This window comes from Topomyia yanbarensis, chromosome 3, assembly GCF_030247195.1.
Source record: "Topomyia yanbarensis strain Yona2022 chromosome 3, ASM3024719v1, whole genome shotgun sequence".
NCBI lineage: Eukaryota > Metazoa > Arthropoda > Insecta > Diptera > Culicidae > Topomyia > Topomyia yanbarensis.
The window spans coordinates 39,858,154-39,874,690 of NC_080672.1; positions in this window are offsets into that span (position 1 = coordinate 39,858,154).

The window sequence follows — 16,537 nt, forward strand, 5'->3', positions numbered from 1 at the left end:
GCATGATACTCCGAATTTATTTCCTCGGTGGACGGGCATTGCTACGGGCGGGCGTGAACACAGCAGTAGGCTTTGTTTTTCCGAAATCGGCCGAAGGGGGAATTGGACGCGCGATTTTTTATTTCCGTTTTCCTGATCGCAAGTGTGGCATTTATAGTGCAGCAGTTTGTTACCAAGCGGGGGAAAATTCACTGTCATACCTGTCAATAGAGAAATTATTGCAGCAAATTACGAAATGACTCGAAATAGATGAAAGTCGTGTCAAATGACGAAAAAAAAAATAGAAAAAAGTCCTATAAATTTTTGTACTTATTCGTGATTAATCCAAGAATGTTTTCTTCATCCAATAAATTCTTGGCGAGGTCACTTACAATTCTGTGCCATTGAATTATAAATCGAGTAGTGTTTGACATTTGAATAGCAAAATTCAACCGATTACCCAAAATTAATCATGCGTAAAACCGATACTAACTTAAACCCATATTGTTTTAATTTCAGATTGTATGTGAAATGGTTTGTCGGGTTAAAGTCTTCCGAAGATCCTTTTGAAACTATCGACGACATAGTAAAACTACAAAAACGTAGCAACCCTCATAAGCAAATAGGACACTCCTGCCAGCACGAGAAAGTGCCAACGATCGAGCCTGTTTCCGCTTCATTTACGCTCGTGATCTTGGACATCATTTTTTTTTCTCTGCCAAATTTCCATGAACTTAGCGATGGGGTAGGACGGTCAAGCAAGGAGAAATTCCGCGCTGAGCACGAAAAGGAAATGTTTATAATAGCAAGTATACATCATCATTTCGGATCACTGCCGCTGTTGCTGCTGCGAATGTTCGGGAAAGTTCCAAACGCGTGTTTTTGGAAGATTTAATTTCCAACGAAATTATCGACGGCGTCACGGTGTTGGTGTTTGTGTTTATGTGTGTGTGTGATTTTGAACGATCGACTTCGGGAGGAGTTTGATCGGTCCGGGTGGATTCCCAGCAGCTGGACAGGGCAGGGTTATTTGTTTGTTCAGTCGGATGTCAGACGGGCTGGAACATGTAAATTTGTTTGGATAATTCGTTGGAGAGTTATTTGCCTCGGCATGGCGTCATTCCGGGTGTCATTCGGATGAATGCTTCGTTAGACGGTTGGTCGCAGGTTAATCATATTCTCGTATATAAATAGCCTTTAAGTATTGTCTCCGGAATGCTTTGCCGTCATCCATAGAACGCAAATAAAATTCACAAATCAGCTCATAATTCTTTTCACACAACGTCCCCATTTTCGCATTTTGTTATCCACCAAAAGAGACTGACCCGCTTTTCCAGTCCATAATTAAGAAGAAGTCAGACATGAGCGAAACATCAAAACAAGTTAAAAATACGACCATATTAGACGCGGAGAGCGTGTTTATAAAACATTTTCCTCTTCGCCGTGATTTTCCGCCCCAAAGACTCAAAATTATCAAATTCCCTCCTTCCTCAACGAGCTCTAGTCTGTCCTTCGTGAATCTAAAACACTGAAAACACACTTTGCTTTGGAGGGCACCAAACTGCTAGAGTGTGTAAACAAACGTTAGAAAATCGTTCTGCTACTAGCAAAGCGGCTAAATGGCAACTGCCCTTGACTATTGGTGGCGGCGGTCAAATTCTTGCGCAGCTGAGTCAGCCAGATGAGGAAATCATAATTTTCCCCACACGCAATACAGAGAGTCGATGGGGTCGATTGTAGGATGCTGCATCTGAGTGGGCCAGCAAATGGTGCGTCACGTTTTGCAAATTAAGACCATGGTGACAGATGAAGTCGTTGATAGAAGACTTTGTCTACCACTGTGAGAGTTTGAAAAATGCTGTTACTTTTTTATGTATCGATACCCGTACTCGGATCGGACTCGATTATCCGGGTGTTTCGAAAAAAATCAAATTTCAACTAGTATGTCTGATTAAAGTCCTAATTTGATCATTGCAGCCAATAGAACTTCTTTTTCGAGGAATGGGGGGTCTAGGGTTAACTTCCTCTCAAATATTGGTCTACCTCAAAAATAGCTTATATATGGGTTATGCCGCGGAATCGACCTTTTCGGATTGGAACCAGCATTTAGAGCCAATATATTATAATCTAACTTATTTTGTCGTTTGAACCACCCCTCTATGGTCTATGGGAACACTTTTAGTTTAAACAAGTTGTTTAAAAAATTATTTTTCTCGGGTTATATCTCCGGTACTGTGAGATGTATTTTGAAGGATTTGTCAAATTAATCTAGAAAAAATACTAGTGTTTAACGGCAGTGTTGTTAGTTTTAGTTTTAAACTAAAAATACATTTTTCTCGTAATACTAATATCGGTTACTGCAGGCCTTATTGACACATAAAATGTCATTATATCTACTTTTCTCGGTCGGTTTCTGGCACTTCCTTTAGGATTCTGTTTGGATACTTTCCAGGACTCTGATCGAAGTTTTCTTAGCATTCCAATGGAATCTATTTCAGAATTTCTATTGAACCCTTGTTCGTATTTCTACAGTTTTTTCTCTGAATTTTTATGAAGGATTCTCGAGAAAAGATTCACAGAGGTCTGGACGAGTCCTTCTCAAGATAGAATTCTGCTGAAGATTATGACTTATTCGAGTTGCTGATAGAATCATGTTCCTATTTTCAATGAAATCTGGTGTAAAATTTTGAAAATCTTGCTCTGACTTCCAGGGAACTTTGAAACAATGTTACTCTTCTTCCATTATCCCCTTCAACAATTGATTCCTGCTCAGAAATCCAATGGCATCTTTAACCCTATCATGGTTTTCTAGCAACCATATGCACTTTTCGTTCGTTTTATTTTAATTATGAGCACGATAAGCATTAAATTCATTACATTATTTTTACTTATTATTCTATATGATTTTATTATATAAAAATTAAATGCCACTAGGTTGGGAGTGAGCATCAGGGTATCATTCAAAGTACAACTTGGATTAGATGTCGTGGCTCGCCAGCTTCTAGTCACAGAATAGGGATTCTCTCACTGATTACATATTTCTTCGGGATCATGTTGTTGTTGTTATCGTTCTTATCTGACAAGCGGTAACAAGATTAACGCACCCTTCTCACACAAACCATCAAGCAGTTCCTTAATGAGTATTGGAAATTGCGTTGTTCAAATGGCTGGATCTTATCGTTGGAAGGAGATTCTCTATCCCTTCGGATTACGCATAAATGACTCTATTTATGGATCCGTTCCTTTTGGCTCTTCATACAGTGATAATGTGAACGCCATTTGATAACTTAATTTTGTCCTTGCAGTTAAAAGCATTTTCAGCCGCCGGAGTATTCCATGCACTGATGGTATGAAAACCATTTTTTTTTAAAATTTTTGCACGAGATCTCAAGAGAAAGTCATTGTAAGCCAATTGCAGTCAAAAGCTTCCAGAACGGACGACAGAGAGCACTATGCCAGATAATAAGACGCAAAATTTTGTTTAAAAACCAGAGTGGATCTCAACATACGAGCTATTTCAATTTTAACAGTCCGCCTGCTAGAAAGTTATCTTGTTTCAGTTGTTATAAGATTAATTCCAAAAACTCAAGAATGTTTCAATGAACAGTTTTACAACTGAACAAAAAACAAAAAAATAATTAAAAAAGTACTATAAACTGAACTCGAAAGGTGGAATAAAAATTACAAGGGGCAGCCCTATGGGGTTGCACGAACTGTAGACGTAGGACTATACTACTTAATGTAAAATATTTATTTTCTTAGTACTTAGTGTGTGGGAAAAAACACCCGGACCGATGAAGAAAAATCAAATTTTAGACAATATAATCACATCTCATGTATAGACCAAGCTTTCTAGTTGCTCTCAAACAGATCCTAAAAGTACAAACACCCATGGATAACCCAAAGTTTGTAGATGTGTTTCGATGCCACAGGATTGTAAAATGGTTAATATTACGTCATGAAAATTTAATTCTTCCGTAACAATTTTTTTTGCCTGCGAAATGCCCTGTGTGTATGCAAAGCTCATGAATTGCTGGGATATCAGCATTGATCGGAAAATGCTTTCCAACGCTGCGCATTGCATACATACAGGACATTTTGCAGGTCACCAGAAGCAGTTCATTTTACCCACTCGCTATAAACATGTCTCATTTTTGGACATGTTTAGAAATCAAGAATCATGTTTGAAAAAATGTGTTTATGACGAAGTATTTTTACCAGATATGTACAAAATATGTCTAACAAGAAACATATAAGGTAATTGTAATATCTCATTCACTTATTAGTTAGAAAATAATGACTTTGCTTAACGTGTTCATTTTACCGCCAGTTCCCCTACCTACCAGCACATTCGCCACAAACATTGAAACCAAGCGCACAATGCAAAATGAGTCAACGCTGATGATGATGGGTAGAGCGAAAGAAACAAAAGTACCACCACGACACTTTTAGCGCATTTCACTAAAATTCCACGCGGCTTTTCCCGATTGAAAGGAACGGCAGCGCTCCATGAAACGCCGCGTTTAGCCCATCTGTCATAATATCGTGATTTTGCATAGCGAAGGGCTGAATGATCACATTTTGTTCCAAAAAACAGCCCTGCGTTATGCAACACTTTGTGCAGGTTGATTATACCAGTTGCAAGTGGTGCCAAATTCACCAAGCTCCGTAAAATTCCTCTTAAATTACAGAATTGATAAAATTGTTTAAATGAGCTAAACTAATTAATCAAATCATGTTTTAAAAACTGTCCTTGCGTTTAAACCAAAATGGGAAGCTTATTACTACCACTACATTACTTAATTTCAAGCGCAAATAGCAAATACATGTGCTTGGTAAACCAAAAATTTACTGGCAACATTACAGCGGCATTTAGGAAGCAGTTGGAGCGGTCGCCTGTTGGACAGCACAGGGTGGCGTACCTTCACAGCCAGTGTAATGGACTTCTAACTCAGCTACGCTGGCTGTAAAAAAACACAGCGCAGTGATCTGCTCAGCCAGTCGTTCAACCGGCAACTGAGCGTGTCTGGCCAAGTCCGTCGGTTTAAATAGTCGATGATGACGTCATTCATAGAAGCGTAGCGCGCTAGGTACACAAATCTGTCGTGCTGGACTAGGGAAGCGCTATCTTCTGTGTGTAAATGCGCGATATTTTGACTAGGTTGTTCATTATTTAATTGTTTAATGCCATGATATCAAAAATCTTTAGATTTATCTATTGGAATCTATTCTTAGAAGTATTTCGGGGCGATATGCGCAAAAAAATTGAAAATTTATCGTGAGGTGGCTGAATTATATGCGTTTAAAATTGGACCACTTTTCGTTACATACCATTTTTGTAGAATTTGCAACGTGTTCCCCTATATCGAAAACAAAGACGTAGTCCTACGTCAAAAAATTATTGTGAGATATAAAAAAATTGTTTTTTTTCGGAAACTCCGTAATCAGAAAAATTGGGTAAACTCCAAAATTTCTCACTAGGGCGAATTTTTTTGGTACAGCAAATCTTTGTACATGAAGGGCACAAATCCTAACTTATTAGTCATGGGTGCGTTTCGACATCGTCTCATCAGAAACCGACACTAACTTTTTGTTACAGCATGGCACTTTTTTGTGCTATTTATAGCGACCGAACAATCCGGATATTTGATGCGAACCATGGTCGAATGCATTGGATATTCCCTGGGAGCCACTTTTCATACACGCTCCACACACATATTTTTCTCGATTGCATACTTTCAGTGAGAGAAAACGCTTTCCCCAAAAGTCGACGACGCCTTGCAGGTTGTCTACTGATCATTCTAGCGACTCTCTCTCCTACGCGCCCAAAAGCCTTCTGATGTAAGCATGCGTGTATAATCCGTACATGTGCATGCTTCAGGGCCATTCTCCATTTTGTTTTCTTCGTCTTAGTATTTAGTAGTAAATATTTAGTAGTAGTTTGGCGGAATTTCAACTGATCTGTGGTCGACGCCAATTCCGAAGTCTTCCATGAAGCCAAGAAGCATGTGATTATGGTTTGGTTTTTTCGTACACTGTATCGTATCGTATTCTCGAGTACATTCATATGCTAGAATTTATCGATAAATCTGATTACCAGCCCGCTAGTAGTTTTATCATAAGGTAATGGTCCGTCGTTTGTCTTCTCGTAACCCGCTGTGGTAATTACTGACAAAATATTCTGACAATGGGTGTTGTTTGCTAAACAGAACATGGAAGAGCAGCTTATAAGCGATGCTGAGGCTCGTTTTGTCTCGATAATTATGACGGTCGAGACTGTGGATAAGTTATATGAGGCCATCCAACCATTTCGTATGCAATTTTTTCCATCCATCATCACGATTACGATCACTTCGTGCCGTTTTTCAACTCCTGGATATCATTTTACATTGCCTCTAACATGCTAGTCCATAATACTCAAACCTTATGCGCCTCTGTCATAGTCGTCTTTTTCAGCGTCTTTCAGCTCACTACACTGTTTCAACATACAACCAGCAGAGATTCCAAATCTGTATTTCGGTCAAAAAATCTTTTTACCATCTGTGATGACTGAAACAGGAAACAAATATGTGAAAATCTGTGATAAATTTCCCAAAAATCTGTGAAAAATATATTTCTAAAAACCTGTGGAAATCTGTGATTTTTTTTATTAAAATGCCAAAAATCTGTCATCTGTTCAAAAATTGTGCAGAAAATCTGTGACATTACAGAAGAATCTGGGAATATGATAACCCTGATAACCAGTGCGAGCCATAAGTTTTCTGATTTTTCCTAGCTGTTACTCGTTGGTGGATGTGAAGTACCACATCGAATCAGTTTCTTCGTGTGTTATATGATAGTCGTGTGACTGCTGAACTGACCGCATTATGAAGTTGATGCTACGTTGTGATCATGCAATCTTTTGTTAGTCGTTCCTGTTCCTGCTATCCATGGAATAAGAAATTTAAACATATATTTTTTGGAATTCACTATTAATCTATGTTTATTAATATTTTTTTCATTTTCCTAAAGGATTCACCGTTATCTTTTTAGATGGTCTAGAAGCACTTTTTTCTTTAAATGAAACCTCTATCTTCAACATGCTAGGGCAAATAACACAATAGTTATGATAGCAGATATCATCTTGATTTATTGCTACTTTAGTAAATCACACTCAAGTAAAAATATATCAAATTAAAACAAAAACTATAAACTTATTAAAACCGTTTTTTAAAGATTGACTCTAAAAACCTAATATCATATTTCTCATTCGTATAATCAATAGTTCTTGCACATTATTTTTTTCTTTTAATGACATTAAATTAGCTAGAGATTACTTATTAGGGAAAGGGATGAAAATTAAGAGCCGTAGTACTCAAGAGAGAGCAAGTATTCAAAATATATCGATTGGAAAACTAGAAGCTTAAAATTTTCCGCATTAATTTTTTACCTTCTGTAGATAGGAGTCGAGCTAAGGGAATGTTACTACGAATTGATCAAATCTACGAACATGTCTCATGGCAACAAAGTCGTCCCTTTTTACCATGAGAACCGACAGCTTTCCTATCTGTATATTCCAAATCCTTTTATAACTAAAATGTCTATACCTTTTCCTACTTAGTAATCTCTAGCTAATTTAATATAGAATTTCAGAAGTTTTTCTAAGATTAAGTTTTGAAAGAAAGTTAAAAGTTTCTCTTGTTATCGGTTTCCATGTAATACTTACTGGAATCGCCATATAAAGCCATTTAAAGACTGCATTAATCATTTGCCATAATAATTTTTAGTCAAATCAAAAAATGAGATTTATCACTCTTGTATTTGTAAGTCGGCAACCGAATCTTTGCTGCAGTTACCGCTTCCGCTTAGCAACCTTATCATATTATCGATAAAGATTCCTGATTTCAACCAACTTGCGCTAACTGGCTTGCTTAAGCAAAATCAGATATGCAATAAATTTCATATGTTTTTCGACAACCTTTAACATTATAATCATTCTTATTAAATATCTCAAATATTCCAGAACGCTAGCCCCCCCCCCCCTCCTTGCGCACCACAATGCTGTTACTATAATTAATGCTGTAGTAATTTGTCGGGATGAGTGAGTTGCAGAAGCAAGAAGTGGTGCTCCAGCTAAACAGTTATTATAAAATTATTGATGACTCGCGATTACAGCATTCATAATGTGGAACATTTCCTGAGGATGAAAATGGACAATAGACTTTCGGAAGCCGCCTTTGGCGAGTTCTACCATGTCAGGCATTCGAATTTAGCGCTCAACAAATTAGCCCAGACAAAACCATTCATTTGGAACAACTTAAAACACATAGTTGTGTGTGATAGTGCTATAATTAAGCTTCTCCTATATATGGATGAGAAAATCAATCTTTCGCTACAAGATCGGACACCGCTTCCTTGTAGATTCATGTCACATTTGAGAGAAATGGAATCTATTCTGAAGGGTAGATGTAGAAACTACTTCCCGGTATTTATAATATTGTTTATACGATGAGAATGTCGGTGGGCTGATCCATTTCCTCCTATCTGCCCTTGTAGTACACAATATAAAGCGATAATACCGTTACTCTGAAAATTCTTTGCACAGTCGTTCGTATTGAATCAATAATGAACCCAACCATCTAAACAGCGTGTCGATTTTACCCCACCCAAAACTGTCGATCTTACCAAGTCATGGAGTAGCTTCATATGTCGCGAACTGGATACACGCAATGCAAAGCAACCGACATCTGTGCTCATCGTTAAGACAAGTAGAGATAAGTACATTCTCGACAACATCTACTACTGCTCTAGAGGCACTCTGAATCCAAATGGTTACTTTGGATGAGTATACACTTGCTCCCAGTGACGTTACACTCACACGTAGTTTTCCTTTTAAAACTTTCAATACCAGAATTCCTCCTCGCGAGGAATGGCTGTCTGGCTGGATGGAGCGACAATTTGAAAAATACGTAGTTTGTTATACTCACGGTTCTTTGTTAGAGAGCCGCACAGTGGTTCCATTCCTTAAGGGAGGCGGTCATAAATCTATTCAATGCAAATTTTGATACAACACTTCATTTCTATAGTAAATTTGGGTTGCTGAATTCAAATTTCGCAATAAAAAATCGATCATATCCACCTAACAGTGTGATACGGTCTTTCTTATTACATTAAGGTTCACTTAATTTTTTTTTTGTTCCAGAATTTTTTTTTTAATATCGAATAGTACAAGTTGTGCTGCGCTTGCAAAAACAATGAATATTTATTCATTGGAAGTTCTCTAAATTCTAGCTTTTGCACCTGAAGCAAATATTATGATATCGTTTTCGGTGAGCATGATATCTCGTGAACCAACTCACAGACCAATCAAATGTTGTTCGTAATTATTATAGCAAGTTAACAAAAGAATTTTAAATAAATCGTGTATTTTTCCTTTAAAATTATGGTTTTCGTCAATAAAAATGTGTTTTCCGACAATAAAAATTATCCCATAATAAAAAACCTCCGTTAGCGTACCCAGGGATGCCAACGGTACCAATAAACTACATTTTATTGGTATATTTACATTTGCACAAGCCGTACAGCCCGCTACAGCGACGCATCACTACAGCTCTTGCCAGAACGGTAGCCAAACCGAGTACATTTTCCCGTACAGCAGTAGAATACATTTTTGCTTTGCTGTTGTACTCCGACTGCTCGGTGAGAGTGTGGCGTAGTAAAGTTTGTTCTCTCGCTTTGTACACTTTGCTCTGCATAGTCAAAGGGAGAGGCCCGCACACGAAAGCGTTGATGCCGGTCGTGGCGTTAACGAACCGCATTCATTGTCGTCGTTTGTGATTAAAAATATTGAATAGATTAAAAATATTAAAAAGTGTAAAATAAGGAAAGAGAAGCTGTACCGCTCGCGTCTGGTGGCTATACTGGGTGCAGTATTTTTTTTTGTCATGTTACTGCTTTGCTAACAGACTGCCGTACAGCGCTGGGCGTCATGCACTAGCGAATAACAGCAGCGTCGAAAGAGCAGAAAATTTACAGCCACAGAAAAGGTAGGCATTTTGCATCCTTGAGCGTACCAGCTATTTTAAAATGGAGAAACGAGAAATAGTTTATGATTTCAAGTTTATTCGTAAATATTAATCACATTGGGCTTTTTTAACGCACTTGAGAACGTAGTTGTAATACGAAGTGGAGTGAGACATTAGCCTCGTACATTGAATATTCCGTAGCGACATATGTTTCAAAGAGAAGTGTCAAAAAATTAATATAACTCAAGTTCTAGTGATTCGGTCGATAAGAAATTTTAGCAAAATAATAATTAAGCTATATAGTTTCGATATCAGTAGTAATTATTAACGTAATATAATTTGACAATGTGATATAAAGTTTTTTGTCTTGCATTATACCGTTGAACATATACAACATCTTAGATTCTCTAGGCAGTCTGGGCGCAGAGATGCGCAGCTGAATCCTAGTTTAAGTGAAACAGGACAGTCTAACGACCATTTTGAAAAGAAGTTCGGGAAGGATATCGAAGGACAAAGTTAGTTAAAGTCATATTGAAATTTTTAGGTTAATTTTTCTATTACATATACAAATAAACCCATTTTTCTGCTCTCCTTATACTCCAAAAACTGAATTTTATCATTCAATACACAGCTAATAGTAGTGTTGTCTGAAAAAAATATGAATATTAAAAATTACAGATCGACAAAAACATTTTTCTGGTGAGCAATCGATTATCGATATTATTTACATCAACGGTAAATAACGGACCACCTTATGCATTCTTCTATATACTAAGAAAACCAGTTTATTTTTGACAAAATTCATCATGAAACTACAAAATATACATCCAGAACTATGTAATCGCAAGATAAAAACACGCCTTTGACGAAATATTTTTTTGTATTATTGTCCTATGGGGGGACCACTGTGAGCCGAGTCGGTGCTGGTGTCTATTGACATTAAATGAGATCAAACCAATCCCATTCGCTTGGTAGATACTGTACCACATTTCAAGCAGAAATCTTCGCGATTCTATGTGGCGTACAATCCAAAAGAATCTATTTTTGCTCCGACAGTCAGGCTGCTCTGAAAGCACTTTGTTCGGCAAATTCGAGATCGAAATTAGTAGTCGCATGTCGAACTCAAATCGAAGAACTTAGCACTTCAAATGCTATCTACCTACTATAAGTGCCCGGTCATTCCGATATTACTGGGAATGAGTGGGCGGACGAATTGGCTAGAGCGGGCGCTGTGACTAGCTTCGTTGGTCCAGAACCTGATTTACCACTATAGACAAGTTGGCTAAAGCGCAAGATTCGTTATTGGGCTGCATCCGAACGTGACAGCCATTGGCATGGTTTGCAAACTTGTGTTCAAACAAAGATTTTTCTGCCGGATGTGTGTCCGAAAATGTCAAAGTATTTTCTGCAATTTTTGAAGCAAAATTGCATTATTGTAGTCTACTTACCGGACATTGCAAACTCAATTATCCTACGGCTACTATTCAGCTTGCTGAGTGTTATTCGTGTAATCTTTGTGAATCCGATTACGGAACATCATATCAATTGATGTGGAAGTGCCCTTTAGTGATGCAATAGCGTAACCGGATTTTTATTTCTCCATATATGAACCTTAATACAGAGAGCAAAAACTCAAGGATTTGCAATTGCTATTAACCCAGTGTACTAAAGAGCTACAGTTTAAGCCGTATTTGAATGATAATATCTCTTCGGGGATGTTGTCGTTCTGTTATCCCTTTATTCCCTCGGGGGTGTTGACAAATCCGCTCACTGCTTAAATAAATTCTAAATCCCTCCTGGGGTTGGAAAATTAATTCCTGCTTTTGTAGCACCTGCAGATCGTTCAGTATCCCGCCGGGGGTGCAGGGTGTGTTGGTAAAGTTTTCCGTATGGATCGGAAGATCATGTACTTAGTCTTGGAAAGGTTTAGTGATAATAAATTTGCTTTGAAATAGTGTTCTCGACCAATATTTCAAAGCAAATTTATTATCACTAAACCCTTCCAAGACTAAGTACATGATCTTCTGATCCATACGGAAAACTTTCCCAACACATCATCATCCCAAACTTAGAGATTGTACAATTGAAAATGTGGACTGTTTCAAATATTTGGGTATACACTTAGATCCTACGTTATCCTGGACACACCATATAAAATTTGTCGAAAAGCGTGTGGCATCCTCAGCGTTAAGTCTCTAATCCTTGGAAATTAGACGTAGCTGAAAGCCTGGAAATTTTCAAACATTCGTTTCCTTTCTTATTAAATCGAGACCAAGGTAACGGATATTCATGGCTCTTCGAAATTTTACCTACATGCAAAAAACGGTCAGCTTCATGCACCTAGGTACCCACCGACCACAGCCTACCCTAGATAAAACGACTTTACAATCCCGTAATTTCTTATAAACTGATACAAACACTGAAGAAGATTACAAGTAGTAATCGAAATACCGGTATCTTTTAAATAGTGAAGTGCAAGTGCATCTAACTATAAAAACATAGTGGAATTAAATGGAAGAAAATCTTTGAAATATTACGTACATTCCACTAAGACCTCCGTTCGCGTATATATTGTACTTAGTATCGGTATGGGGGCGAGCAGCGAGCTCTCACCTTAAAAAGCTACAAACACTACAAAACAGATCCCTGAAAATTATATTTAATAAACCACTTTTATATTCGACTTTGTTGTTATACTCTGAAAGTGCCCACAATATTTTACCCATAGCCCACTTATGTGACGTACAAACACTATTATTCATACACGACAATCTACATAACTCCATCGCGCGACTCCAACTTTAACACATTTTCGTTCAACACGTCGAAATAGTAACTTGCAACGCATTCGAGCAGCCACAGATCTTGACCAAAAGCGCATTCTTTTTATTGGCCCTACCAAATTTAATGCACTTCCACTTGACATGCAGAGAATCGACAATCGTACCATCTTCAAGCCTAGATTGAAACAGTACTTTAAACATAGGCTTAACGAAATATTTAATTAATTATATTGTTTTGTAATTTAATGTAAACATCCGTCAGCAGTATTTAAATTTAATTTAATTGATAATGTGGATCCCTTAACAGGAAATCTATTTCCACTGGGATTCTACCTTAGTTAATTATCTTAACCTAATTGCACATCAATAAATGTCTGTCTCAGCTCAGTTTGTTTTATTTGTTTTTGTTGCCATTGTTCATGGGCTGAGACAAGTTGCGTCCACTACCAGGGGGCTCTTGTATGAGTTCTTTGGTGTGGGGGAGTGTGGTGGACAATTAAAAAAAAATACTCTGTTTTAATTGTTCTGTGTCGTTATATTCCTTACCTTTAACCTTACCACTTCTCCAATCCTTCCCATCAGGGATATGATGAAAAAGCAAATCCTGGAAAGATACATGGGGAACGTGCCATTTGAGCCAGTCGCTACTGATTTCTGATTCCGTACCTATCTGCCCGTCACAAAATAGAGATAAATAGCGTGGTAACCGATTCGAGTTTGACCTGTGTGGATCTACTGCAGCAAGGGAATGGTTGCTTCAAAGACGCTATGTTCCAGCTAGTAAATATTTTGGATGGCAAGCGTTTGCATTCAGTCATACAGGATGAATCCATTCATACTCGTATCGGTTTACTTTCGCCGGGTTTGGTTTGCCAAATAATGCCTCTTCGAAAAGGTTCGGCTGCCTGTTCACGAGCCATGTATGGCACTAAATGCAAACAATTGGGCCACACAGCCACCCATTGTAGCACAATCCCCGGTGTGGCAAGTGCGGAAGGACTTATGGCATTTGACTCGTTTGATTCTCGATACAGACAAAACGCGTACCAGGCGCAAACACACGCGAACGGTCTCCGAACCCGTGGTGGGACACCGAGTGCTCAGAATTGTACGCGGGAAGGTTTTGGCTTATAAAGAATTTCTGAAAGTTGAAAAGTCCGACAACTTGAGGAAGTACGCGAAATTGGAAACAAAAATGAATATCGAGCACTACGTATGCGCCACCGCAATAATACCAACGAAATCTTAGGACACTCCATCCGCTGAATATTCGATTTTGCCAAAAACAAAGTCCAGTTGGTGCCGAAAATCTACCGCATCATGTCCCCTCACGATACTATGAATGAATCACCGTTCTCGATGGTGGAATTCTCACTTGCTCTTTTATCTTGCAGCAATAATGCTCTGAGGTTGGATAGAATCAAATTCAACTTGCTGAAGAATCAACCTGACTCCGCGAAGTGGCGTTTGTATTCAACAAACGCCACTTCGCGAAATTCGTTATTCAACAAGTTCCTGACAAGTAAAATTGACCCTCAAGATTCGAGGAAAGTGAAAGTGATCACAATTCCAAGAGCTGGAAAACTCTCCACCCACAATTCGTATCGTCCGAGTGCAATGCTGTCATGTATCCGGAAGTTGTTAGAGAAAATGATCCTATTCCGCTTCGATAATTGGTTCGAAGCAAATGGCTTACTGTCAGATATACAATTTGGTTTCCGCAAATTTCGTTGCTCGCGACAGGAATTCAAATAGCCTATGTTAAGAAAGACCAGATGGCATAAGTGTATATTCTACACGGACGAATCAAATCACGGCTGGAGCAATGGGTAACTGGATCGCTGGTTGCATTCCCGAACATCTCGGTGAAGCCGTTAAACGTTAAATCACATGTTTTATTTTCTTTTGTTAGTCGAAACAGGTAAAATATAGTCTATTTCAGTTAACGAGTGGAAAATTTCAAACTCTGAGTAAGTCTAGTGAATCGTATGCACATTCACCAGAGATAATTCCTCGTTACAGGACAAATTGTTGCTCCAGTAGGTATCCAATGTATGATAAAAATCTCTTCTAAAAACAATGGGAATAAAAGAGTTCCAAAACAGGATATGTATATTATCAAGTCCTTACTTGGTCTTAATATGTTTAGTTAAGTAAACAAGAATACATTTCCAAATATATCAAAAGTGCACTGCAGTAACGGCAAATAAACAGAGAATTTCGCAAATCACTTCTAAAATGCGTCTAAAAATGCGCCGCTTGGCACAGGCCCGTAGCCAGGATTTTGTTTCGGGAGGGGCTTAAAAAATTTGCATAAAGCTTTTAATTCTGACAATTTGATATAGTCACTAGAAACTAAATTAAATTTTGAAAAGTTCATAATGAAATCAATTCCAAATCAAAGACAATCCTAAAAATATGTTCATTGTCACAAGAAAGGTTATAGTACTTACTCTCGTTACAACAAAGTATATTCTAGAGTTCACAGTATTTATGCGCTAACCGAATATGACAATGCTTGACGGTGCTGGAAAACACTAGGTGTTCCAAGCTACACCTTTAAAAGGCGTAGAAGATGCTAAACCGAAATGAGTAGAAAAATATCCATAAAATGTTCGAACGAAGAGAATGTCGAAATTCGTACAAAATCTTCTGATTTAGCAAGCGATTTGTAGATGCGCAGAGACGGTTCAACTTCTATTTTCTTTGTCTGGTGTTCTGCGAGTATTACCAGTTCCAAGGCATCATGCTAACACAATTTTTTGATATATTCTATTTAAATGAAACTATTTTCAAGACTAGCCTTGGTCGGGTAGATTAGAACCCCAGTTAGGAAGGATTTTTGGTAATCAATAGGATCAAAATATAAATTTAAATGATTAAATCAACTGAAGGAAACTGCCCACAATTTAATTGATTAAAGAAAATTGTCTACAAATCGAATGAAAACACTGATTACTAATATCTTCTAATTTTCCTTCAAATCGCCAGTCGCCGTGCATGTGTCGTTCACCGTGCAGTTTCAAAATCACGAAATTTAAAGAACTAGCTCCCTAAATCCATCGGAGAGATCCAGATCCCAAATCCTTTCGTTTCATCGTTTTATTGAAACATTCCAACTAAAGTGGAATCAAAATTTTAAATACACCGTAAGTTGATCATATAACGTGCACTGGTGCCAAACAAATGTCCTCAACTACTTATTCTCGTTTTGTTGGTAATAGTTTTATATTATTTCTAAATTGTGACGTATTTAGATAGGTATTTTTACGGTGACTATGAGGGCGGTTTTCATTTTGATAAAAAAACAGGATTTGAAGTCACGTCAAATCCACCTAAACGCACGGTAACTGGGGACTTGACGGTACGTGAAATTTGTTAAATGTATTACCAAAAGAATTAGAAGGTCTACCTTCTGATGTCGCAAAAAGCAGAAGCACCAGGCACCAGTGAATCAAGCTAGCTATTGTTCTATATCAGTGCACATACAAATTGTATCGTTGCCCCCGGCTGCGGAGTAAAATGAGTTTGCCAAATGAAGCAAAAGTGCCTGTGCTACGGGATAACACGAACAGTTAAGGAAGTGGAACAATTTGTTAAAGTGAAAATGGACCTTAATCTCGCTGAAGTTACCTACATTCAGCTACATCACGTAAAACTGTGTTTTGATCACGTTTAGAAGCTTAGCACAGGCCGAAAACTTTATTGCAAAGAACAACATGCAACACGAGGTCGAATTTAATAACACCAGAATCAAGATCCCCGTGCATA